Below are 7,734 nucleotides of genomic sequence, written 5' to 3' on the forward strand. Positions count from 1 at the left end.
TCCATCATGTATGCATTCAGGACAGGAACCACTGATCCATCACCTACTGATGATTGGTCACGACCTTAGAAGGTCATGACCAACATGACCTTTCCATATTGAGGAAACAAGAAAGGCAACTGTCTTACTTTTTGGGGCTTCAAGATGTAGTGGGGGCAGAAGATGAATGACCAGCATTTGACCAGCCCCCTCAGTTAGCCTCACACTGCTCCTGTGCAAAGTCCTGAAATGCAAAGCTCATCCACCAGCTTGGCTTACACTCTGTGTGGCTCCTAGGACCTCACAGTCAAGGCTTTGCTGACCTCAAGCCCTCGGGGCTTTGGCCCCCATTGGCCCTCCAGATCCAAATCCTCCTTGCCCTTCACCCTCCTGCAGAACCATGCCTCTAGGACACACCCTCTGTGTCGTTGCGTGTAAATCCCCTTGAACTGCCTGTGGGCTCTCTGACCACCCAGCTTGGATTCCTCCTCTCTTCCTGCACAGTCTCACCTTTCCCACGTGTTCCTTAGACCCATCACAGGCCCTGATGTTTTTTAGGGACATGTCTCTTGCTGGAGGCCCCTTGAGGGCAGGGTCTATGTTGTGTTCATTTTGATTCCCCAGGGCCTGGCACAGGTGCTCAATCAGTTCATTTGAATTGTATATTTGCTTTAAGAAACAGCCTTCTTATTTAATTTAATTTAATTTTACTTTATTTTGTTTTATTTATTTTTCTGAGACACAGTCTCACTCTGTCGCCCAGGCTGGAGTGCAGTGGCACAATCTTGGCTCACTGCAACCTCCATCTCCCAGGTTCAAGTGATTCTTCTGCTTCAGCTTCCTGAGTAGCTGGGATTACAGGTGCCCGCCACCACACCCAACTAATTTCTGTATTTTTAGTAGAGACAGGGTTTCACCATGTTGGCCAGGCTGGTCTCGAACTCCTGACCTCAAGTGATTCGCCCGCCTCGGCCTCCCAGAGTGCTGGAATTACAGGAGTGAGCCACAGCACCCTGCCCAGGCTTCTTCTTTTAATGCCCCTTATTAGCAGTTTTGGAAAGAGAAACAACCTCCCACAAACCTGTGACCCTCTCACAGAGCCTAAGGCAGGAGGCAGCCCCTGGGAGGCTGGGATGCTGCTGGGACCCACAGAGCCACGGTGCCTGGTGCCTGCTGAAGCCGAGTGACCCTGTGTGGCTCCTCCTGCCCCCTCCCCTGGCCCCGAGTTTTCCATTTCCATTTCTGTTTTATACATCTTGCTGCCTGGGCCCTTTCTGGCAAGTCATTTCAGAAAGAGGGAAGGGACTTGTTTTTGAGAGTTACCGATACTCCCAGAGGGCTGAGGGAAGAGACTGAGGCAGGTTGAGTGCGATGGGACCATTTCTAATGCATCGCTCTGCTCATGCCTGTCCACTGCCTGAGAGCCTTCAATATACAATAATGACAATGACATCACCATCGCCAACAATAATAAAAACAGTCAATGATTGAGAGCTTCGTGTGTGCCTGGCATAGAAATAAACTCACAGACATGATCTCAAACGCCTACATTGTGAGTTAGAAATTACTACCCCCACTTTATAGTTGAGGAAATAGAAGGCTTAAAAATGAAGCAGCTTGGCCCAGGTTCCTCAGTGCAGGGGCCGTGAGCAAGGCCTCTCAGAACTCTGACTGTGGGAGCGTTGGTGACCAGCAGCCCTGCTGCTGCCCTAGGAAACCCATTTCCATGAGGCTACGCTTCCTCTGGGCTGCTCTTAGTCCATGGCTGGGCCTGGCAGGGACACGGAGGAAAGGTGGGAGATGCAGGCTTCCTGTGCTGGACGACTTTGGCTGGAGGATCCCTGGCTGTCTTGCTGAGCTCAGAACTGCATTGCTCTGTGAGATCCTTGCACACAAACTTCCTTCCTTCCCTCTTTCTTTCAACCAGGGCAGTGAGGGGCTTAGCACCCAGGCCAGCAGCTGCGGAGGGTCCACCAGGTCCCCCGGCACTGCTGGCCCACCCGCGCCAAGCTCAAGTTCTCACAGGGCCTCAGCTGCCTACCTGCAGGGCAGGGCTCGGGACCTCCAGCCCACCATGCCCGAGCCCCGCCCCCCCACCAGTGGGCTCCCGCATGGACCAAGCCTCTCTGACAGGCACCGCCCCCTGCTCTGCGGCCCCTGGTCCCATCGACCATGCAAGGGCTGAGGAGTGCAGGCGCAGGGCGTGGGACTTGTGGGCAGCTCTGCCTGCGGCCTTGGCACAGGATCCACTAGGTGAAGCCAGCTGGGCCCCTAAGTTGGGTGGGGACTTGGAGAACTTTTATGTCTAGCTAGAGGATTGTAAATGCACCAATCAGCACTCTGTGTCTAGCTCAAGGTTTGTAAAATCACCAATCAGTGCTCTGTATCTAGCTAATCTAGTGGGGACTTGGAGAACTTTTCTGTCTAGCACTGTGTCTAGCTAAAGGATTGTAAACGCACCAATCAGCACTCTGTGTCTAGCTCAGGGATTGTAAACACACCAATCAGCACTCTGTCAAAACGGACCAATCAGCTCTCTGTAAAATGGACCAATCAGCAGGATGTAGGTGGGGTCAGATAAGGGAATAAAAGCAGGCTGCCTGAGCCAGCAGTGGCAACCCACTCGGGTCCCCTTCCACACTGTGGAAGCTTTGTTCTTTTGCTCTTTAAGATAAATCTTTGCTGCTGCTTACTCTTTGGGTCCATGCTGTTCTTCATGAGCTGTAACACTCATGGCGAGGGTCTGCAGCTTCACTCTTGAAGCCAGCGAGGCCACAAACCCATGGGGAGGAACGAACAATTCCAGACGCGTGCTGCCTTTAAGAGCTGTAACACTCACTGCGACAGTCCGTAGCTTCATTCTTGAAGTCAGCAAGACCAAGAACCCACCAATTTTGGACACATTTTGGCAACCACAAAGGGCCTATCGTCTATTGCCAAGCAGTGAGACTATCGTCAAGTGATGAGACCATAGCCTATCACCAAGCGGTGAGTACCAACGGACCCCTTTTGCTTGCTATTCTGTCCTATTTTTCCTTAGAATTTGGGGGCTAAATACCGGGCACCTGTCAGCCAGTTAAAAGTGACTGGCATGGCCACTGGACTAAAGACACGGGTGTCAGGCTTTCTGGGAAAGGGCTCTCTAACAACCCCCGACTCTTCAGAGTTGGGAGTGTTGGTTTACCTGGAACCAGCTTCCACTTTTCCTGTACTTCTGGGCTGAACCAAGGGTCGACAGAGAGGAAAGCCATGCAGCTCAGGGGTCCCAACAACAAGTTGGTTGACCCTGCGGCCATGAGCGGAATTCTCAAAGGCATGTTGCCCAAGCAAGACTCGCCCATCTATCCTATCCATCCTGACCCTTTTCCTCCTGGGTCCTAATGCCTGCCAGACAAACTTCCTCTCACCTCTCTTCTGTGAGACTAGTCCCACTTCTAAAAACCACCCCCTGTCTCTGGTGCTTTAGTTTCTCCTATAAGAATGACTTCTAGCATAAACTCCAGGACTCTGCTGTCTTCTTCTTTAGGCACTGGGGCTCACCAATCAGAAAGACATAATTTTTACCTAAAAAAGGCTATTCCTAAAAGCTATTCCTAAAGCTAGGATATGAGGAGTCTCAGAAATTGTATCCTTCCTATTCATATAAGTGACAGCAAAAGTTGTCACACTTCCAACCCTGGAAGATCCCTTCCCTCCCTCGGGGTATGGCCCTCTGCTTCATTTTTGGGGCATAACATCTCTATGGGATGGGGGTAAAGTCCCAATACTAACAGGAGAATGCTTAGGACTCTAACAGGTTTTCGAGAATGTGTCGGTAAGGGCCACTAAATCCGATTTTCCTCGGTCCTCTTTGTGGTCTAGGAGGACAGGCAAGGGTGCAGGTTTTCGAGAATGCGTTGGTAAGGGCCACTAAATCCAACATTCCTCAGTCCTCTTTGTGATCTAAGAGGAAAACTAGTGTTTCTGCTGCTGCATCGGTGAGCACAACTATTCTGATCAGCAGGGTCCAGGGACTGTTGCAGGTTCTTGGGCAGGGGGAGAAACAAAAACCAAAACTGCAGGCGGTTTTGTCTTTCAGATGGGAAACACTCAGGCATCAACAGGCTCACCCTTGAAATGCATCCTAAGCCATTGGGACCAATTTGACCCACAAACCCTGAAAAAGAGGTGGCTCATTTTTTTCTGCACTACGGCTTGGCCCCCATATTCTCTCTCTGATGGGGAAAAATGGCCACCTGAGGGAAGTACAAATTACAATACTATCCTGCAGCTTGACCTTTTCTGTAAGAGGGAAGGCAAATGGAGTGAAATACCTTATATCCAAGCTTTCTTTTCATTGAGGGAGAATACACAACTATGCAAAGCTTGCAATTTACATCCCACAGGAGGACCTCTCAGCTTACTCCCATATCCTAGCCTCCCTATAGCTCCCCTTCCTATTAATGACAGTCCTCCTCTAATCTCCCCTGCCCAGAAGGAAATAAGTAAGGAAATCTCCAAAGGACCACAAAAACTGCCAGGCTGTCGGTTATGGCCCCTTCAAGCTGTAGGGGGAGGGGAATTTGGCCCAACCTGGGTACATGTCCCCTTCTCCCTCTCTGATTTAAAGCAGATCAAGGCAGACCTTGGGAAGTTTTCAGATGATCCTGATAGGTACATAGATGTCCTATAGGGTCTAGGGCAAACCTTCGACCTCGCTTGGAGAGATGTCATGCTATTGTTAGATCAAACCCTGGCCTTTAATGAAAAGAATGTGGCTTTAGCTGCAGCCCAAGAGTTTGGAGATACCTGGTATCTTAGTCAAGTAAATAATAGAATGACAGCTGAAAAAAGGGACAAATTCCCTACTGGTCAGCAAGCCATCCCCAGTATGGATCCCCACTGGGACGTTGACTCAGGTCATGGGGACTGGAGTCGTAAACACCTATTGACCTGTGTTCTAGAAGGACTAAGGAGAATTAGAAAAAAGCCCATGAATTATTCAATGATGCCCACCATAACTCAGGGAAAGGAAGAAAATCCTTCTGCCTTCCTTGAGCGGCTACAGGAGGCCTTACGAAAATATACTCCCCTGTCACCTGAACCAATTGATTCTAAAAGATAAGTTTATTACCCAGTCAGTCGCAGATATCAGGAGAAAGCTCCAAAAGCAAGCCCTGGGCTCTGAACAAAATTTGGAGGCATTATTAAACCTGGCAACCTTGGTGTTCTATAATAGGGACCAAGAGGAAAAGGCCCAAAAGGAAAAGTGAGATAAGAGAAAGGCTGCAGCCTTAGTCATGGCCATCAGACAAACAAACCTTGGTGGTTCAGAGAGGACAGAAAATGGAGCAGGCCAATCACCTGGTAGGGCTTGTTATCAGTGTGGTTTATTAGGACACTTCAAAAAAGATTGTCCAATGAGAAACAAGCTGCCCCCTTGTCCATGTCCACTATGCCGAGGCAATCACTGGAAGGTGCACTGCCCCAGAGGACGAAGGACCAGGAAATTGACTTCCTCCTGGACACTGGCGCAGCCTTCAAGTGTTAATCTCCTGTGCTGGATGACTATCCTCAAGGTCCATTACCATCCGAGGAATCCTGGGACAGCCTGTAATCAAGTATTTCTCCCACCTCCTCAGTTGTAATTGGGAGACTTTGCTCTTTTCACATGCCTTTCTTGTTATGCCTGAAAATCCCACACCTTTATTAGGGAGGGATATATTAGCCAAGGCTGGAGCTATTATCTACATAAATATGGGGAACAAATTACCCATTTGTTGTCCCCTACTTGAAGAGGGAATCAACCCTGAAGTCTGGGCATTGGAAGGACAATTTGGAAGGGTAAAAAATGTCCGCCCAGTCCAAATCAAGTTAAAAGATCCCACCACTTTTCCTTATCAAAGGCAATATCCCTCAAGGCCTCAAGCTCGTAAAGGATTACAGGATATTGTTAAACATTTGAAAGCTCAAGGCTTAGCAAGGAAATGCAGCAGTCCTTGCAACACCCCAAATTCTGGGAGTACAAAAACTGAATGGTCAGTGGAGACTAGTGCAAGATCTTAGACTCATCAATGAGGCAGTAATTCCTCTATATCCAGTTATACCAAACCCCTATACCCGGCTCTCTCAAATACCAGAGGAAGCAGAATGGTTCACGGTTCTGGACCTCCAGGATGCCTTCTGTATTCCCCTGCACTCTGACTCGCAGTTTTTCTTTGCCTTTGAGGATTCCACAGACCAAACGTCCCAACACGTGGACGGTCTTGCCCCAAGGGTTTAGGGACAGCCCTCACCTGTTTGGTCAGGCACTGGCCCAAGATCTAGGGCACTTCTCAAGTTCAGGCACTCTGGTCCTTCAATATGTGGAGGATTTACTTTTAGCTACCAGTTCAGAAGCCTCATGTCAGCAGGCTACTCTAGATCTCTTGAACTTTCTAGCTAATCAAGGGTACAAGGCATCTAGGTCGAAGGCCCAGCTTTGCCTACAGCAGGTCAAATATCTAGACCTAATCTTAGCCAGAGGGATGAGGGCCCTCAGCAAGGAACGAATGCAGCCTATACTGGCTTATCCTTACCCTAAGACATTGAAACAGTTATGGGGGTTCCTTGGAATTGCCGGCTTTTGCCAACTATGGATCCCCGGATACAGCAAGATAGTCAGGCCCCTCTATACTCTAATCAAGGAAACCCAGAGGGCAAATAGTCATCTAGTAGAATGGGAACCAGAGGCAGAAACAGCCTTCAAAACCTTAAAGCAGGCCCTAGTACAAGTTCCAGCCTTAGGCCTTCCGACAGGACAAAACTTCTCTTTATACGTCACAGAAAGAGCAGGGGTAGCTCTTGGAGTCCTTACTCAGACTCGTGGGACAACCCCACAACCAGTGGCATACCTAAGTAAGGAAATTGATGTAGTAGCAAAAGGCTGACCTCACTGTTTAAGGGCAGTTGCAGCAGTGGCCGTCTTAGTCTCAGAGGCTACCAAGATAATACAAGGAAAGGATCTCACTGTCTGGACTACTCATAGTGTAAATGGCATACTAGGTGCCAAAGGAAGTTTATGGCTATCAGACAACTGCCTACTTAGATACCAGGTGCTACTCCTTGAGGGACCGGTGCTTCAAATATGCATGTGCGTGGCCCTCAACCCTGCCACTTTTCTCCCAGAGGATGGGGAACCAATTGAGCATGACTGCCACCAAATTATAGTCCAGATTTATGCTGCCCAAGATGATCTCTTAGAAGTCCCCTTAGCTAATCCTGACCTTAACCTATATACTGATGGAAGTTCATTTGTGGAGAATGGGATACAAAAGGCAGGTTACGCCATGGTTAGTGATGTAACCATATTTGAAAGTAAGCCTCTTCCCCCAGGGACCAGTGCCCAGTTAGCAGAACTAGTAGCACTTACCCGAACTTTAGAACTGGGAAAGGGAAAAAGAATAAATGTGTATACAGATAGCAAGTATGCTTATCTAATCCTACATGCCCATGCTGCAATATGGAAAGAAAGGGAGTTCCTAACCTCAGGGAATCCCCATTAAATACCACAAGGAAATCATGGAGTTACTGCACACAGTGTAAAAACCAAAGAAGGTGGCAATCTTACACTGCCAAAGCCATCAAAAGGGGAAGGAGAAGGGAGAACAGCAGCATAAGCAGCTGGCAGAGGCAGCAAAAAGGAAAGAGAGGGCCGGGCGCGGTGGCTCAAGCCTGTAATCCCAGCACTTTGGGAGGCCGAGACGGGCGGATCACGAGGTCAGGAGATCAAGACCA

At 49.0% G+C, this 7,734-nt stretch overlaps 1 long non-coding RNA gene across 1 annotated transcript in view; it reads left to right on the forward strand.

Moving 5' to 3' along the window:
* Window positions 1-2,623: 2,623 nt before the first annotated feature.
* LOC108516049 (uncharacterized) overlaps window positions 2,624-7,734 on the forward strand; it is an 11,198-nt gene continuing 6,087 nt past the window's right edge. The window contains exon 1 of the long non-coding RNA XR_001881706.1: window positions 2,624-2,967. This is a non-coding gene — a long non-coding RNA (uncharacterized LOC108516049). The remainder of the gene's footprint in view (window positions 2,968-7,734) is intronic.

Source organism: Rhinopithecus bieti, unplaced genomic scaffold (genome assembly GCF_001698545.2).
Source record: "Rhinopithecus bieti isolate Rb0 unplaced genomic scaffold, ASM169854v2 scaffold_1530, whole genome shotgun sequence".
Taxonomy (NCBI): domain Eukaryota; kingdom Metazoa; phylum Chordata; class Mammalia; order Primates; family Cercopithecidae; genus Rhinopithecus; species Rhinopithecus bieti.